This window comes from Apodemus sylvaticus, chromosome 6 (genome assembly GCF_947179515.1).
Source record: "Apodemus sylvaticus chromosome 6, mApoSyl1.1, whole genome shotgun sequence".
In the NCBI taxonomy this organism is placed as follows: domain Eukaryota; kingdom Metazoa; phylum Chordata; class Mammalia; order Rodentia; family Muridae; genus Apodemus; species Apodemus sylvaticus.
In genome coordinates this window covers 120111305-120130410 of record NC_067477.1, presented here as the reverse complement: position 1 = coordinate 120130410, position 19106 = coordinate 120111305, and the positions used below count along the sequence as shown (strand labels likewise).

Genomic DNA, 19106 nt, shown 5'->3' with positions numbered 1-19106 from the left:
CATTTACTATGAGAGTAATTGTCTCATTCCTAAATCAATTTTCTATTCTTATTAGTTAACTTACTGATACTTTGATATCACTTCAGTTCCACTGACCTAACCTGCTGTGTTCAGTATTCCAGGACGTCGTTGTCGTCCTAAGGACCAAACCCAGGACTGTATATTATGCTCAATCGATAGAAGCTTTAAAAATATCTTTCAACATCTGGAAAATGCAAGGTCAGAAAACAGAGTTTCTGGGTAGGGGGTAGAGAAATATTTAAAATAAAAGGAAGGAAAAAGAGTAAAGGGGGGATTTGAGTCAGAAAGAACCATTTTTTGAGATTTATTTATATTTTACATGTATGCCTGTTTTGCATGTATGACTATCTGTGCCCCACATGCATGCCTGGTGCCCTCAGATGCAGAATGGGGTATATGATCTCTTTGTACTAGAGATACTGATGTTTGTGAACCACCATGTGGGTGCTGAGAATCAAACTTGCATCTTCTGGAAGAGAAGTCACTGCTCTTAAGAACTGAACGATCTAACCCCCAAAACGGTGAAGTTTTTTTTAATCAAAACTACGTTTATTCATTTTTAACTTTTCTCTTCGTATGTGCATGTGTGCACATGTATGCCACATGTATGTGGAGGTCAGAGGGCAAGCCACAGGTGTCAGTTCTCTTCTAACATGCAGATCCTAAGGACTGAACAAAACTGACGTCATCCAGCTTAACGGCAAGTTTAATGGGAGCTCGTGTGTGTGTGTGTGTGTGTGTGTGTGTGTGTGTGTGTGTGTGTGTGTGTTAAAATTGGATGTCATTTTTTGGAACCATCCATCTTGTTCTTTGAAATAAAGTGTCTCAGTGGGACAGTGAGCCCCAGGTACATGCTTGTCTCCTCTTCTCCAGCACTGGGACACCATGCACTCTGTTATCGTGTGTGATCTGGGGATAGGGCGCAGCTTCTCTACTTGTATGGCATTCACTTCACTGACTCATCTCCCTTGCTCCTGGTGGAGGGATTCTTTACAATAACTGATGCCCAAGGAAGCAACCCCTTTTCCACCCTCTCCTTCCTTAGACCAGAACTATGTTAGACTTGAAATGATCACTTTCTTTCTTTGTCCTAATTTTCTCACTACTGATTCCAAAGACAATGAAAAAAACTATTCTCTCTGCTTTTCAGCTCAGCACTTAAAGACCTGAATTCATCAGAATCAGATTATATGTCTTCTCCCTCCATCTCTGACACTATGTCTCAGGATTTTGACCCACCTTGCTGTTGTTTTAGAAATGGGAAACATTCCAGTAGCTGCAGCATCTCCTCTGAATCCTCCAACAGCAGCTCGATCCTGTCTGACTCTGTAGAGCTGACACCCAGGGTACCATGTTCAGCCACAGACAGCAAAAAGATCACTCCGATGGCATTGCTTCCGGTCATGGATTCAATGGGAATGGTTTCAGATTCACATTCGGAGTTAACAGACTCCGTAGAGCTGACACCCAAGGTACCATGTTCAGCCACAGACGGCAGAAAGATCACTCCGATGGCATTGGCTCGGGTCATGAATTCAATGGGAATTATCCCAGATTCACATTCGGAGGATACAGTCTCTGTAAAGCTGACACCCAAGGTACCATGTTCAGCCACAAACAGGAGAAAGATCACTCAGACGGCATTGCCTCAGGTCATGGATTCAATGGGAATTATCCCAGATTTACATTCAGAGGATACAGACTCTGTAGAGCTGACACCCAAGGTACCATGTTCAGCCACAGACAGGAGAAAGATCACTCCGATGGCATTGCCTCAGGTCATGGAGTCAATGGGAATTATCCCAGATGTACATTCGGAGGATACAGACTCTGTAGAGCTGACACCCAAGGTACCATATTCAGCCACAAACAGCACAAAGATCACTCAGATGGCATTGCTTCAGGTCATGGAGTCAATGGGAATTATCCCAGATTCACTTTCAGAGGATACAGACTCTATGGGAAAAGCACAAGATAAGACTAACTTATCACAGCCATCAAACCAAGCTGAAACAGTGAGTATACCTCCCGAGTCATCAAACCCAGTAGCAAATCCTCAACGTCAAACAAGGGCAAAGAGTATGTCCTCAAGACTAAATCAAATCACAAAAACCTCAAATGTAACTCCTACAGTATATTTTAACATCGTGGATAGGGAGATAATTAATGAATTATGCCTACATGTCACAGAATCAGCAGGAATAGCCCCAAAGCCACAACACCAAGTCAATGGCGTAGATACATTGGGGGTAGATACATTGCATAAACATCAAGTTGTAAAACCAGCAAAGGTGAGTCAAGGCCCACATCATACAGTTTTCAAAGCTGGGGAAAGGCTTCTGCAGCCTCAGCATAAAGTCCCAGAAACATTCAACATGGACTCGGGGTCACAGAATCAAGCCACAAAAGAGGTCAGGTTTACTCCTAGCTCTCTTCAACCTTCACAGCGATCATCTAAAGTCCTGGACTCATCAAGGATGATTCCAGAACCACCAGTGCAATCCATAAAGGTAAACTCAAGGGTACAGGGGTCCCCCATGGGAGTGATCCCACCTTTACAAACTGGTTTGATTGCACAGTCAGTGGCTCAAACCAAAGCATCTCTAGAGTTGCCTTCTGCATCCAAGGTTCAAGTCAGAGACTCCATTAGGATGACACCACATCAAGGCACAGAGAATCTTTCATTGACTCCAAAACCACCTCATCAGGTCATGGACCCTTCAGAGTTGACTCCATGGCACCAAGACATAGACTGCTCAGAGGTGAGTCCAAGTGAAAGTCACAAAATGATAGAACCTATGGCGTTAACCTCTGATACCTGGCCACAATGGAAGAATCCTACAGAGAGGACACTATCACATCATCAAATGACAGAATCTGTGACAACAGCCCCAGAGGCCCCAGATCAAGGGACAGTACCTACAGGGATGAGCCAACGGTGTCAACTTACAAATTCTGAAGTCATGCCAGTTACTCCAAAACTTCAAGAAGTCGAGTGTTTGGAGAAAAACACAACACCACGACCTAAGGTTATGCAGTCAATAAACTTAACACCAGAATTACAGAATGGATACTCTAAGAGCCTAGTCCCAGATCCAAGATTGCAAGATATAAAACCTGTGGACGTATCCATAGATTTAGTTCCAGAAATAGTAATAGATAGGCTGCTGACCCCAACGGTGGTATCTACAGATTTGGCCCCAGAACAACAGCAGAGCATACAGTCTGAGGAATTAACCCTAATACCACAACTACAAATTGAGAAACCTGTCCCGTCAGCCCCAGAGTCTCTGCTTCAAGATGTGAAGTCTGCCCAACTGACAGTTGAACCACAACTCCCAAATGTTCAGTCTGCTAGGTTGGCCCCAAATCCACAGGTGCAAAATACTAAAACAGTAAATTTGACCCCTGGTTCACAGTCTCAAGGTGCGGAAGGTGTTCTTTCGTCCCTAATACAGGAGGTACAGGAAGATATAAAAATGGTTTCATTGACTGCAAGACTATCACTTGAAGATGTAAAATCTGCAAACTTGGCCCCAAAACCATGTTCACAAAATACCAGCTCTGAGAAGATAGGCCATGTGTCACTGCTTGAAGATACAAAGATTCCATTGGTAGACTGTAGGAGTTTAATTCTTGAGTCTTTGGTGGAAAGTACAAAAGTTGATGAATTAACTACACAACTTTATGCAGTAAAATCTTCAGATGTGAGCCTCAACTCAAGTTATTCTTTCCCAGACCCTGAAGGGCTGACTGAAAACCAACAAGCCTCAGAAGCAAGGGTGACCTCTGACACTTGTCATCAGGTAGAAGAATCTGCTGAGTTGACACACTCATCAGTAGGAATGACTCCAGCACCACCGAGCCAAACCTCAGAATCTATAGAGATGGACTTACCACCACTCCAAGATATTCTTGAAACTAGGATCCACCTTGTAAAAGAGATGAAAGAGACTCCAGAATTACAAACTGAAATTAAAGATATTCTGAATTTGCTACCAGAATTAGAAGTGCCAACCATAAACCCAGAAGTGATGACCCCAGAACCACAGCCCCCAGATATGGACTTTCCTCATGTGACACTAGAACCATGTTCAGATGTTACTAACCCATCAGAACTAAATCTATATGAATACCCAGATAGAACTGAATTGACATTGCCTGAAGTTGATGAGTCCCAGGGGACCACTGTAGAAACCTATTCAGAAATGGGATCTCAGGGGTTGAATCTTGAACCAAACGTGCAAATTGAAGAATCGGGGTCATTGGTACAAAAACTGAAAATTGAAGAATTAACCTCTGAACCATCTGTACTAGTCGTAGAACCTATAGAGTTGACTACAGGACCCATATCATATATTATAGATGTGATTCCAGGGCCTGTGGTTCACAACATAACATCTACCCAAATAGATACAGGATTAGAGTTACAAAGTGAGTTATCTGTGGATTTAGGACAACAGCCATCTATAAGAGTGAAAGATCCTGAAATTACAAAACAAGAGCCAGGGCTACAGACTTTAAGAAAGGAGTCAGTTGAGGGGACACAGATTCCAAATGTGAAATCCATGGATTTGAATTTGGGCCAAGAACAGCCAATTGTCAAATCAGGACTGACGTCAGGACCACAACTGCAAAGTGTCAGATTTCCAAAGTTATATCAAGGGCTACTTGTTCAAGGGGATAATCCAGCAAATTCTATTTTGGGCCCCCCACATTATGGTATGAAATCTGATGAAGCAATATCATATTCCCCAATGCCAGAAATCAGATCATCTGGTTTTATTCTGGGGCCAAAGATTCCAGAACCACAACCACAACATGTGAAATCTATGGAAGTAAATCTAGGACCATGTTTGCAAGATGTGAGATTTTCTGAGCCAATTCCCAAACCCAAACTCCACGGTTTCAAATATACACAGTTCATGCCAGGGTTTCCGCTTCAAGAGAGGACGTCTCAGGGATTTATACCAGAATTATTATTGCCATTAAGCCAAGAGCCAAAGTTGGAAGATCGGAAGCTTGTTCTGCCTATACAAGGATCAGAGTTTCACAGCATGAAATTTGCAACACAAGCCTCTGAACTACAGCATTCACAAGTGATACCTGAGGAGGTCAACACAGGTCCTTGGAAACAAGATACCAAATTTTCTGAGCTGGCTTCAGGACCAAAACTTCAAGGGGTCAAATTTGGGGAGCAAATCTCAGGATTGATGTTTGTTAGCGGAAGTTCTATGACTCCAGAGTTAGGGATACAGGATCCTAACTTAGCAAAGACGACTCCAGGGCTACAAGATACAAGGCAAGTGAGCTTTAATACAGGACCACAGCTGCAAGATGTCAAATTTTGGGATGGAATACCAGGAACTCAACCTCAAGGTGTGAAAACATCAGAGCTGAACTCAGGGCCACACTTAGAATCTGTAAAAATTTTTGAGTTGACCACACCATCAGAGGGGGAAGGGATGAAGACTGAATTGGTAGTATACCAGTCACCATTTCAGGATGTAAAATTTATCACAGGGAATCAAGTGCCAAGCGTTGAAGACAAAGTGTCTTATGAAACAGTGTCTGAGCCACAGGTACCAATATCGGAAACTACAAAATTGGCTCCTGGGAGACACTTAGCAAATGTAGATCATTCCGAGTTGATCAGAAGACCACAGACCCAAGGCATAGCATCTTCTGAATTGGCTGAAGCACAGCTTTTAGGACATATAAAACCCATGGAGGACAATATAGTCTCAAAGCAAGAAGCTCTGACATCTGTGGAATTAACACCAGGGCTACATTTGGGAGACATTAAATCTACAAAGTTAAAGTCAGAGCTGGAGCATGTCAGATTTATGCTGTCAACCTCAGGGATGCAATCAGGAGATAGGACCCTTAAGGGGCTGCCTCCAGGCTACAGCTTGAAGGGTTTAAAACCAAAGTTTCTACCTTCAAAGCCAACAATGGAAGATAGGAAATCTGTGATCTTAACTGTAGAAGAATGTCTCAAGAGGATAAAATCTACTGTGGTATCCCCAACTGGTTCCCTGAAAGGAGATATGAAGTCTGTGAAGTTGATTCCAGGTTCAAGAATTCAAGATGTAAAAAATAAGGGGTTGGCCCGTGATACACATGTTCAAGATGTAAATGCCTTGGACTTGAAACTTGAACCAAAGAAGCAAGGGGAGAATACTGTGACATCTGTATCAAGCAAGATGTTTCAAGATAAACCTATAGAGGTGTTTCAAGGGCCCCAACTGCAAGGTATAAAGTCCAAGGAACTGACTTCACAGCCACAAATGCAATGTAGGAACCCCGTGATCGCCCCTTGTTTGAAACGGCAAAGTCTAAAACCTGTAACTGTAGCCAAAACCCAAGAAATCCGTGAAGTAAAATGTGTAGATTTCACCTCAACACAACAGTGTCAAGGGATGGCACTCATGGACTTAAGTCCTAAGTCTAGAGAGGATGACCAGAGAACTGTAAAGCCACTAGAGTGGAAAGGTGGGATTTTTGATCAACAGAAAAAGCAGCTTGAATCAGAAAATACATTACCCATGGAGTCAGCTCAAGAACCCAAACCTGCACATATGAAACCCATAGGGCTCAACCCTAAGTTAAAATTCAAAGATACAACCTCATTTGAATTGGGTCCTCAGCCAATTGCTCAAAGTGTAAAATCTGAAGAGTTCCAAAATGAACTACAGGTGCCAAGTATGAAACCTTGCCAGTTGACTCCAGGGTCCCAGATGTACCAACAAAAAGCCTTGGAGTCAACGTTGGACCTACAGCTTCAAGGTATGGAAACTCTGGCACAACCCCCAATTGGAAGCACAAAGGCTCTTCAATGGATACCAATATCTGAGTTTCAAAGTGAGAAAGGTGTAGCTTCAAACTCAAGGTTACAGTCTGGAGATGCCAGAGCTACGGAACTGAAGCCGCCCATGCTATGGAGAAGTGTGAAATCATCTGAACTGACCGCCAGGTCAAAAAGTCAAGGAGAAAAAAAGGCGGCATTTCATCTTGAGTCACAGTTACAGGGAGTAAAAACCTCTCCATTGCAGGAACCAAATCCACTTCACTTGACTCCAGAGCCACAGACTCAAGGCATGACATTCAAGGAGCTAAACAAGGAGCCAAAGGCTGAAAGTGTTAGATCTGTTCCACGGACACCTCGAAAGGAGTTCCAAGGTGTAAAGATGTCAGCATTCAATAGTGGGTCACCGTTTCAAGGTGTCAAATGGACAGAACAGAAACCCTCCACAAAATTGGGAGGTGGGAAGCCATCAGAAATGACTCAAGGGCCAACACTTCATGGGAAAGATTCTGGGAATTTTTACCTCAGGCCACAAGAACAGACCCCTGGAAGACAGTCACAAGAATCAAAACCATTAAAGTCCTCTCCAGGAATCCAACAGCTTCAAGATGTGACATCTTCAGTGTTTAAACAAGAGTCACAATCTTCAGAAGGGAAATCTGGGGCATTAGGCCAAGGGTCACAGTCACAAAACAATACAAAGACATGGTTGAAAAGTGAAAAATCCTCTGGGTTGGCCCTTCAGATAAAACCTCAAGGTATGAAAATTGAGATGAAGTCTAAGCCCCAGGAGCAGAGTGCAAAATGTTCTAACTTAACAACTGAAACAAAGTCTGAATATATGAAATTTAAGTTAAGGTCACTGTTGAAAAGTAAACCAATTTCAACCAAAATTCCAAGGGTCAAGCTAGATACTGGGCCACAGTCCCAAGTTATAAAATCAGATTCAGTTCTGAAGACAAAGCCTTTAGAAATGGAGATGGAAGACTGTGAATCAGACCCAAAGTTACAAGATCCGAAATCTTTGAGGAGGACCATGGGTGTAAAAGTCCAAGATGTCATATCTATGAGCTTCTGTCCTAGATCACACGTGGAAGGTATGTCATCTGAAGTCATCACAGAAAAGAATGTACTTGGAATGAAACCAGTAGAAATCAAACTTTGTCAAAAATTACAAGATGAGACACCTGAGTTCACCCCAAGGAAGTTGCTTTTAGGTAGGCACACAATCTATAGGGCTGATTCAGGCTTTAATTTGCAAGATTTGAAATATCCTGAGCTGATCATGGGCATGAAACTTCAAGGTATAGACTCTATGGAACAATACTTGACAAGTATAAAACCTTCTGAGGTGATTACACAGACAAACTCTCAAGATATGAAAGCAGTGGACTTCGATTCTGAGCCAAGTCCTCAGTGTGCAAATTCTTTCGCATGCACCCCAGGATCAAAACTTCAGTGTGCAGATTCTTCTGCATGCACCCTAGGGTCAAATCCTCAGTGTGCAGATTCTTCTGCATGCATCCCAGAGAATCCTGAATTACATTCGCAAGCTGTCAATTCTTCTGTATACACTCTAGGGCAAAACCATCTGTGTGAACATTCTAATAGGTATAATCTTGGGCCACTTTTTCAAGGTATGAACTTTTCTTCATTTCCACCACCGCAAATTCTGTGTGTAAATCCTGTTTGGTGCAATAATAGAATACATTTGAAAGATATAAATTCTTCTGCATGTACTCTAAGTCAACAATCTCAGTCTGTAAATTCTATTGGCTACAACCCTGGGGCACATTTACAAGCTCCAAAACTTCAAGAACAACATCTGAAAGATTTGACGTCTGACCTAAATCCAGGGTCAAACAATTTGGGTATATCACCTTCTCAAGATAGGAATGCATCTAACTTAATGCTAGGGGCAAACTTGGAAAAGATCCCAGTTTGGAAGAACCAGCTGGGGTCACAGCAGCAAAGTACACAACCTATATTTACTTTGAGGCCTCAGTCAAATGGTGTGAATTCTGTGGTTTTACCAACGTCGCCTCCTGAAGATAGAAAGTTTCCAGAGAAGAGTACACACACACAGTTTTGTACAAATGCTGTAAAACTGACTCCTGGCTGTGGTCTGAATCACTTGAGAAGGAAGGTGTTTTCAGAAGAACCTAGTTATCAAACTTTTGAAGCTGTGCAGTTTAAACCAGCGTCACAGTTTCAAACTGTGAGTTCTTCGGACAAACCAATGATAGTATTGCCACCACAGTCCACCAGGAAGCTCTTAGCAGGACCAGCACTGAACAGTGTCAAATTCTCAAATTTGCCACTGACATCAGAGCAGAAAAATACAAAATCTTTGGCAATTCCTTCAGAGCCAAAGTGGCAAGGTGTAAAACAGGTGAAATTGTCATCAGTGCGTATGCCAGAAATTGGAAAATCTGTGGAGTTACCACAAAAGTCAATTCTTCAAAACGTGAAACCTGGGAACCTTATGCCCCAGACAATTCATCCCCTCGCAGAATCCATGAGACCAGAGCGACAGGTGGAGGACTTTGCAGAGATGAGCACGAAGCCTAGGTGTCAAGTCCCTAAATCGGTGCATTTTACTTCACCACCAGTTTCCCAAGATGTGGGATCTTTAGAATTTACAAATGGGGTGGGACATAAAAACAAAGAAATGACAGGAAAATCTATGAGGTTGAGCTCCAAACCAACAGATAACATCCTAGAATCATCAGAGATGCCCCCAAAGCAAGATCTTCAAGTACCAGAATCTTTTGATCTGACTACAACAGTAAGTGATCAAGATTCACTATCTTCAGACCCAAATCAACAGAAAAGCTACCAGATCCCAGAACCTCCTGAGTTATATTCTTGGTCGTGGCCTCAATTTCAAGATTTCAAGAAGTTACAGACAAAAGAGGTTACAGACTCTGATAGAATGACCCTCAACTTCAGGAATCGTGTTGCAGACCCAATGAAATTGACTTGTGAAGCACGACAGCAAGGGGAAGAATTTAGAATGACTCCAAAGGCGATAAATAGAGAGATTGGATTTATAGAAAACTCTCCAAGGCCATGTCCTCAAGACGTGGGACCTCTGGGGGTGGGCTCTAAGGAAAGATCTCAAAGGGAACAATCTGTAATAACAACAAGGCCATTCTGTCCCGTCCCAGATTCCACTTCAGGAATAACACCAGGGCCAGGACCTCAGATTCCCAAATCTAAAAATTTGGCCTCTATGGAGTGGCTGCACAAAGAATCCTCTGAGTTGGCAAGCAAGAAAAAGGGTGAAGTTGTGGGAAAGAGAGACTCTGTGGAGCTCACCTTTGGGACACAGCCGTCAGGAGGGGTAGCGGCTAAGCTAACAAAACTTCAGAATCTGAGCCTGGAAAATGTAAGCATCACTCCAACAGAGTCACTGGATGAAATGATAAACGTTGTAGGGATTAGTGTAAAGCCACGAGATCAACTGACAGAATCTGTGAAGACACAGCTTTCAGTTCCTCACTCAGTGGCCCTCCCAAAAGTCTGTGAATCTGTGGAAGTGATCTCCAGACCGCCACTTCAAGTTACAAAGTCTGTCATGATTCCAGAAAGTACCCCTCAAATGCCAAAATACAATGATTTGACTTCCAGAACACATGATGCGATAAGGTCAGAATTTCCTCCAAGCCTTCGGCTACAAAATGTGCAATCCAAAAAAGTAATCATAGAGCCAAAACATCAGGCTTTAGAAACAAAACAACGGCCAGGCTTTCCACTAATAAAGACTGTAGTAACTGCCAAACCATTGATTCAGATTGTAAAATCTGAAGAAGTGGAACCAGGACCATGTCCCCAGGCTGTAGAACCAATAGGACTGGGCATGAGACCAAGCATTAGAGTAAAGGAGTGTTTGAATTTACACCCAAGACCACATCTTCAAGACCTGGTAAAACCTATGGAGTTAACTCAAAGGGCAGATATTCAAGTGACTTCTGCAGAATTAATATCTCAGCAAACATCTCCCCTTAAGGAACGTACAGTGTTAACTCATGAGCAAAGGCTTCAGGCTGCAAAATCTCTAGGTCTCAAAACAGAATCATCAGTTCTTCCCTTGGTCCTTCAAAATCTACCCTCTGATAGAGGGGATGCCAAGGGAACCCCGTATCCTGATATCTGGAGCACGAATGTCTTATCTAAGGAAGAAAGTAAAAAGAAAATGGAGGAATTACAGGGGTATTCTTCAAACCCATTCAGATTACTCTCTGCCGAGTTTCAGGCAAGATTAGGGGCTCGAAGAAGCTCTATCCATTCCTTGCTGGGCATACAACAGAATGTCTGGGAAAGCCATGTCTGTAGGCAGCGACTACCTAGGAAATACCTCTCCAATATGCTCATGCTGGGGAATGTCCTGGGAACCACTATGGAAAGGAAGCCTTGTTCTCAACCCTTTTCAGTAGAAGGATCCACTATGGACAGCTGTCAATCCATCGAAAATTTATTTGGCGTTCCAGCTGAACTGATGGAATTCTCTCAAAGCCTGCTAGAGAGGGTTCCAAGGACCATGTCTCAGACGTCAGTGGATAAAAAGTACATACAGAGACATATCTTCTTTCACAGTAATGAGAAAAGAATAGCGCTGAAGATGTGGACACGTGGCTCCACATCTTCCATAATACAGAGATTCTCTGGCACAAGATTGGGAGTAAAGAAACCAAGCTCAAAGTACAGCGATATCTTCGAGAAAGCCACTGAGCATGTGCCCGTCTCATGTACCGGGGCCCGGTTTCCTGACTTGATGAGATCAGAGATACTTTACACTAGGGAAGATTCTGTTTCCAGGGAGCAGAGTAACATCTCACCATGTGCACCGAGTAGGACTTTTGAGTCTCAGCATTCCCTCAAGACAAGTTCTCTCTCCCAGTCAAACACCGATAACTCAGAACATCTTCTAAGAGAACTCAAGTTAAAAATAGCAGGAAAACTCATAAGAAGTCAAATACCCCACAATGTCCCTCCGCCTCTAGATTCAGGTCTTGTCCTAAAGTATCCAATATGCTTAGAATGTGGCCGATGTTCAGGCCTTAATTGCTCTCATAAGTTACAGTCTGCTTGGGGGCCATACCTTCTCATCTACCCACAGCTCCACCTTTTAAACACCCCGGAAGGCCATGGTGACATTCAAGTGCGTCTTGGATTTAAATTAGGATATCCACAGATGGGTACTGCATCACCATCACATAGAGAAGCTAGATTCTCTAAGCTGGCTTCCGAGCATCCTGACTATGGAAGCAATCAGGATGAAACATGGATTAAATCAAGCCTCAGAAAGACCTCTGTCTTGACAGATCCTTTGAAGAAAATTATCAAGGGACCTAAAACACAAAACACAAGGCTATACAAAATCAGCCCTAGAACACTGAGGGGTCTGTCAAGAAACAGAATTGAAACCCCCCAAACAAGCACTGTTTCTTCCAAGACACAACCTAAGAAATCCTCTCGGCCCAAAATCATCCAACCGCTTGTTCAAGGCCTAAGGCAGGCATTCCAAGCAGCACATAGAATTATGACTTTTACGGGCCGGAAATTGAAAAAGCTGAGGCCAGGCAACTTGCACCCCAACCAAAGTGTCAATGATTTTTACTTTATGGGAGATAGCGAAGGAGCAAGGACACCAGCTGTCAGGCTCAGGTCAACAGGCTCAAGCGCTAAGCAAAAGGGCACGTGGCAGGGAGGAAGTGAGCGTGGTAGACAAGCTCCACAGCCCAAACCAGCGAGCTCTCTCCCACCCAGACCCTTGCAATCGCAGAAGACCATGGTTTGTGGAAGAGATGACTTTAAACAAGCTACTCGAGTCCCCAAAATAATTCACAATGTCTATGGTGATGAAGCACCAAAATACCAACCACAGCAACTCGGCTTCTTCAGGGAGAGAACCCCATGTAATAAGCCGTCTGAAAGAAGCCATTGCCTGCTTCCTCAGGGAACTCATTGGCGAAATCTCTCTAAGAGGAGACATCACAGTCCTTCTCGGAGAAGGCGTAGCAGTCCCTCTGACAGAACCCTTAGAAGACTTTTTGAGAGGAGTTATCGGAGTCCCTCCCAGAGAAACAGTCTTAGCCCCTCCGTAAGAAGTTTCTCTGACAGAAGCCATAACAGTCTATTTAAGGGGAGAGGCCATAGTCCCTCAAGGAGGAGCCCTTTAATTCGCTCAAGGAGGAGCTCTCACAGTCCATTGAGGAGAAGCCCTCGTAGTCCCTCAAGGAGAATTCTTCAAGGTCCCTCAAGGAGGAACCTTCACAGTCCCTCAGGGAAGATCCCTCACAGTTCCTCAAGAAGTCCTCTCATTCTCTCAAGGAGAAGTCCCCGAGGCCCTTCAAGGAGAAGCCCTCAAAATCTCTCTGGGGGTGGCCATTACAGTCCCTCAGGGAACTGTCCTTCAAGGAAGAGCCTTTACAGTCCCTCAAGAAGTCCTAGCATTCCCTCATGGGGAAACCCTCACAGTCCCTCAAGGAGGAGCCTTCACAGGCGCTCAGGAAAGAGTCCTTCCTGTCTCTTAGGAAGAAACCTTCGAAGTCCCTCAAGGAGAAGCCCTCACAGGAGCTCAAGGAGGAGCCCTTGCAGACCTCTAGAGAGAAGAGGACACAGTCCCTCTGTAAAGAATCTACACAATCTTTCTGGGAGGAACCAACAGAGTCCCTCTTCTCTGAGATGCCTCAGTTCTTCTAAAAAGAGCCATCTCATTCTCACGCGAAGGTCATGGGGCAGTCCTTCAGAAAGGAGCCATGGTGATTTCTCTGAAAGATCTTTTCCCCTTCCCTCTGGCTGGAAGAGACTGGTGTTGGACTCCATCCCAACATTGCCTGGCAACAGCCAAGTATGCTCCTCTGGTGTTGGACTCAACCCCAACATTACCTGGCAATAGCTAGGTAGGCTTGACCAACTATAAAAGGGGTTGCATTCTTTCTCTCTCTCTCTCATCCCCTTCTTCCCCCCTCTCTCCCCATTCCCTTACCCCTCTCTCTACATGATCATGGCCGGCCTCAACTTCTTTGCTCTCTCCTTCTCTCTGCCTTTCTCTGCCTCTACTACTCTCTTCCCCTTGCCTTGCCCTAAATAAACGCTCTTCTATGCTATGGCATCATATGTGTGGTCCCTCGGGGGGAAGGGATGCCTTGACATGGGCCTGCGGAGCTATCCCTTTGCCCCACACCTCACCACACCCCCATAGAACATATTCTTATATTTATCTTTTTATAATCACAACATCTGGAATAAGCCCAGGACAGTTCCTCTAAACCAGGCTACACAGGCATTCTTACAGACTCATCCTGTCATTCTGAGAGAACACAGTATAGTCCCTCTGAAAGCAGACACAGTCATTCTGAGAAGATGCACAGAAGTCTCTCTGAGAGGAACCAGCACTGTCACTATGAGAGACCCTGTCACAGTCCCCAGGGAGAGGCTCAAGCATCGTTCCCCTAATGTTCCCCTAACGATCTTGGCTAAAGAGGTCATGTCTTCTAGGGACCATACCGAAAATCCAGACGTGTGGAGGCATGATGTTAGTGGATAAGGAGAGATCTGCCCCTGTTAAGTGTATTCCTGCTCAGCCACTGCCTGCACCCTCAGCACTGAAAGAGCTATCTGGGAGGGAAGGGGAAGAGAATAGGTCTGTAATTTAAGATCAATAAAGAAAAGTGCGATTTGAACCCCATTAGCATCTGTAAGACCACTTTTGGGATGGGTGGGACCTGCTGTGCAAATGCAGGTTCAGAGGACCTTCATGCTCTCATTTACTCCAACCCTCTCTTCCAGTCAGCCTCCCTTCTCCCCTGTAGCGATGGGGGCGGGGTCTCAATGGAAGCTGAAGATGAGTAGTCATGTGACTCCTTTTCCTCTGCAGCCCCCTCGGAGGCCACTAGGCGGAAGTAGATGTTCAGAGCAGGGCTAGTAGTCGCTGAGACCACATCAGGGAGAGGCGAGCAGAGGGGAAGTGGCGTTGGTCTGGCCGGAGCCCTTGGGTGAAATTGTTAGGCGTGGTGGGGGAGTGATGTCTTCCAGACTTGCAGTCACCGCCGTGAGTTTCTTGGTGTGACCATTATACATTGGAGATAGAACTGTCGAGCCGAGAACACGCGGTCCTTTGCTTTTGTCTTGAACTCAGAGTTGGGTTTTTTTCAGAGCCCATCGTAGGCCCCACCCTTTTATATCAGATCCACTTACTCCCTTTTTCCCCCCATTTTTATTTTTATTGCCTATTCCTCGTATCCCCGGACTCAGTTCCTCGACATATTGTAATTATTTATATTCCTTCAGCATCCCTAGTGCCTCCCGTTGCTGTATAATATATATTTTTTTCCGTCTTTTCTTTTCGAGCCTCCATCTAGGATAGGGTTTTGAGAATGGGCAATGATGAAAGCTCTGATATTGTCAACCAGTCTGTACATTGTAGAAAAATAGGATGGCACAGGTCCATTTGAAGAAGTTGCCTGGGACAGCTTCACATCTAGGCACAAGGGGGATTCATCTCTTTGGGGATGAGGTACAAAGGTCCCTGGCACTCACTCGTGTGCTTGCGATTTGCTAGACCCCGGGACCCACATCCCGTAAGCAGCAGAGGTGCACCAGGATCGTGGGAGCTAAGAAGTAAGTGAGGCTTTCTGAGGACATCTTTGTAATTGTGTAGACAGTGCTGCTAACGATGTTCTGTGTCTGTACTGTGCAGCGTCACAGCCACCAGACAGGTATGGCTTTGGGGCACTTGAGATGTGGCTACGGAAGAACAGAATGACAAATTCTATTTCATTTTAATGGACTGAAACTTCAGTACTCTGCAAGAACAAGTGCTCTTAACCACTGAGTTAACTGTCCAGACCTCAGAGTAATTTTTAATGACCAGTTCATGTATATAGATTGAAATTCCTAATTGCAACAAACTTTTAAAACAAATTGCTTGCTGCATTTTGGAGTAGTATTTAGGGACAAAATGTTCAGTAATCTGAAAAAGCTATTGAAATACTCTATTTTCCAGCTGTTCACCTGTGTGAAGCCTTGCTCACTTCAACAGTTTAACTAAAACTAGACATCATAAGGCACTGAATGAAGAAAGCCAGTCTTAAAGGTTGACTTCCATGAAGCCATGTGTTAAGCTATTCTTTTAACCTTTCTGTTTTGGAAAGAGTTATTTTTAGCTAAAATGTAGTATTTACACTTAAAATGTAGCCAGTTTGTTAACTTTAATTAAGTATTTTAAATTACCTTAATTTGTTGGCTGAGAGTGGTGGCACATATTAGCAATCCAGGTCTTGAGAGATATAGACAAGAGGACCAAAAGCTGAAGCCCTCATCTATGAGACTCGTCTCAAAAAAAATATCAAAAACCCAAACTACTCTCTAATAGGACAAATACCAAGAGAAACACTGAGAAATCTCTATGGCAATTGAGAACTAGCTGGAGACCTGTTGTCAATTCTCTGCTTCTGTGAACAGCAATAGAGTATTTGATAGATGGGAAGGGATCTTTCCTCTCCTCTTCATTCCTTATGTTTATAGAGTAGATTTAATATATATATTGATCATCTGAAAGGAACTAGTATAACTTAAAGACAATTCTGAGATCAGGAACCATTTATTATTATGGCTGGGAATGGTGGTCCATGACTTTATTCCAGCACTTGAGAGAGAGGCAGACAGAGTTCTTTGAGTTCAAAGCCAGTCTCACCCACAGTGAGTTCCAGGCTAGCTAAGGTTATCTAATGAGACTGTCTAGAAAACAGCATAAAAACACCAAAAAAAAAAAAAAAAAAACCTTTTTAAAATTAAGTACTTACTTCTCCACCAAGAACTCTAGCCAATAAGAAAATTGTCAGTGAACCAAATATCCAAATGGTTATAATCCATGAGACCACCTTAAAGAGGGGGGAAAAAACATCATACATAAATAAATAAATAAATAAATAAATAAATAAAATTGCTAAGTTTTCAGAAATTCAGTTCTCTGCTACATAAGACCGCTTAGCAAGCACCATTTCAGGTCTGAGCTTCTATTAGTTCTCAAGTACATTTCTAGGTCTTACAAATGCAAAGTGCAATACAAATTTACAACCAAATGAAAGTTCAACAATTATTGCTCATAGAAACTTCAGTATTTCAAGTTATATGATAAAAGATAACTTTAAAGAAGAAAAAAATGTTACTACTTGTAGGGCGCTGCTTGCCCATTAACTGTCGTTAACAGTTAACAAGTCCTTATTTGGGTGGAGCCTGTTGAGTCTAGCACCTTCCGCGTGGATACAACCTATCAGCAATGCCCACGTGGCTAAGCCTGATTGGATGGCTATTAGTATTTAAGGGCTGGGCTGATTCTCTAGGGGTCAGAAGAAGTAGTACAGGAGGGAGAAGAAGTAGTACAGGAGGGAGAAGAAGAAGTACAAGGGTCCTGAGTAAACTGCTTGAAGAAGATCTTCATGTGTTGCGTCATTCCTTGCCGGCGAGGGTGGTCGCGACAACTACTAGTCTTCTGGCTTATCCTATGCTGCAAGCAAAAGCTATTCCAAAGAAGTCTTTAAAACTTGTTTAAAAAACAAAAACAAAACAAAAACAAACAAACAAAAACGACGGGCAGTGGTGGTGCACGCTTTTAATCCCAGCACTTGAGAGGCAGAGGCAGGCAGATTTCTGAGTTCGAGGCCAGCCTGATCTACAGAGTGAGTTCTAGGACAGCCAGGACTATACAGAGAAACCCTGTCTCGAAAAACTAAAACAAACAAACAAAACCAAAACAAACTTACTTAAAATATGTGTATATATTTAGCACTGTGTCCTGGGAAAGTCTGCAAATAATACATTAGAAAGATAAGCATACTGATTGCCTAGATCTTGGTTTTCTCCTTCATTTTGAACAAATCTGTACACAGTGCAGGTCGGCTTCAAAGTTACTGTGAAGAACAGGACAGCCTCAGCCTTACATCAGTCTTGCCTCATCCAGACTTCTAGATTTTTGTTTCTAAACATTCCCTCACTACAACGGACTCTTTTGAAGGCTACTAACTACTTCCAAGGCTAGAAGAAAGGGTGTACTCAAAGTATGTAACATGGGGGTGGGAAATACTCAAGTTGATAAAGTGCTTGCTACACAAGCATGAGCTTTAATTTGAATCCCAGGATGTACACAAAACTCTGGGTCTAGTAGCATACACTTATAATCCCAGCACTCAGGAATGGAGGCAGAACCAATCTAACTGGCAAGCGTCAAGTCTCATTTTATACACTGTCTCAAAAAACAATAGGGTACTAAGGAACAACCATCAAAGCTGACCTCTAGTATTCATTGGTAAACACACAAATACACACTCATCTGCACACACACAAACACAAACGTGTACATGCACACACATATACAAAGTAGGGATATGTTCAAAGGTCATAGAAAACCCAAAGCTCTCAATGGCTACCACTGGAATAATCTGAGTAAAGAACCCATACTGATGTAAATAACTGGATAAATTAAGCTATATAAAGAAACCCTGTCTTAAAACAAAACAAAACAAAGAAACAAATTTAATAAAATTTGAAAAGACAGCTTAGCAGTTAAGAGTACTTGCTGTGCCAGGCAGTGGTGGCACAAGCCTTTAATCTTAGCACTTGGGAGGCAGAGGTAAGAGGATTTCTGAGTTTGAGGCCAGCCTGGTCTACAGAGTGAGTTCCAGGACAGCCTGGGCTACACAGAGAAACCCTGTCTTGGGAAAAAAAAAAAAATAGCACTTGTTGCTCTTGCAAGGAACCCTGGTTTGATTCCCCCTACCCACAGGATGGCTAAACAAACATAAAGAAAGCTAGCTCCAGGCAATCCAACAGGCATGCACTTAGAGCACATACTTTCTTTTTCTTTTGTTGTTGTTGTTGTTTTGGTTTGGTCTATAGTGACTTTTTTTTTTTTTTTTCTTTTTTGGCTTTTCGAGACAGGGTTTCTCTGTGTAGCCCTGGCTGTCCTGAAACTCACTCTGTAGACCAGGCTGGCCTCGAACTCAGAAATCCACTTGCCTCTGCCTCCCACACGCTGGAATTAAAGGCATGCGCCACCACCACCTGGCTGAGCACATACTTTCATGCAGGCAAAACATACACGCAAAGTAAAATGGATAAAAATCTAAAACGTGGAAAAACTGAAACAGAACTCCATAGGTTCTCCAAGGCACTCCATAATTAGTTCATTATGAAACAATTTCAGGAATGAACAAGTGAGGGTAGAATAGGCAAAGGCAAAATGTATTTTTATAGTAAGCATTTAATTATG

At 43.3% G+C, this 19106-nt stretch overlaps 1 protein-coding gene and 1 long non-coding RNA gene across 2 annotated transcripts in view; one reads left to right on the top strand and one right to left on the bottom strand.

Moving 5' to 3' along the window:
* Positions 1 to 2140: 2140 nt before the first annotated feature.
* LOC127687582 (uncharacterized) overlaps positions 2141 to 19106 on the bottom strand; it is a 53310-nt gene continuing 36344 nt past the window's right edge. The window contains exon 2 of the long non-coding RNA XR_007978413.1: positions 2141 to 8325. This is a non-coding gene — a long non-coding RNA (uncharacterized LOC127687582). The remainder of the gene's footprint in view (positions 8326 to 19106) is intronic.
* Znf512 (zinc finger protein 512) overlaps positions 15439 to 19106 on the top strand; it is a 75534-nt gene continuing 71866 nt past the window's right edge. Inside the window, exon 1 of the mRNA XM_052186353.1 lies at positions 15439 to 15457. The gene's annotated coding sequence lies outside the window, so the exon portion shown is untranslated. The remainder of the gene's footprint in view (positions 15458 to 19106) is intronic.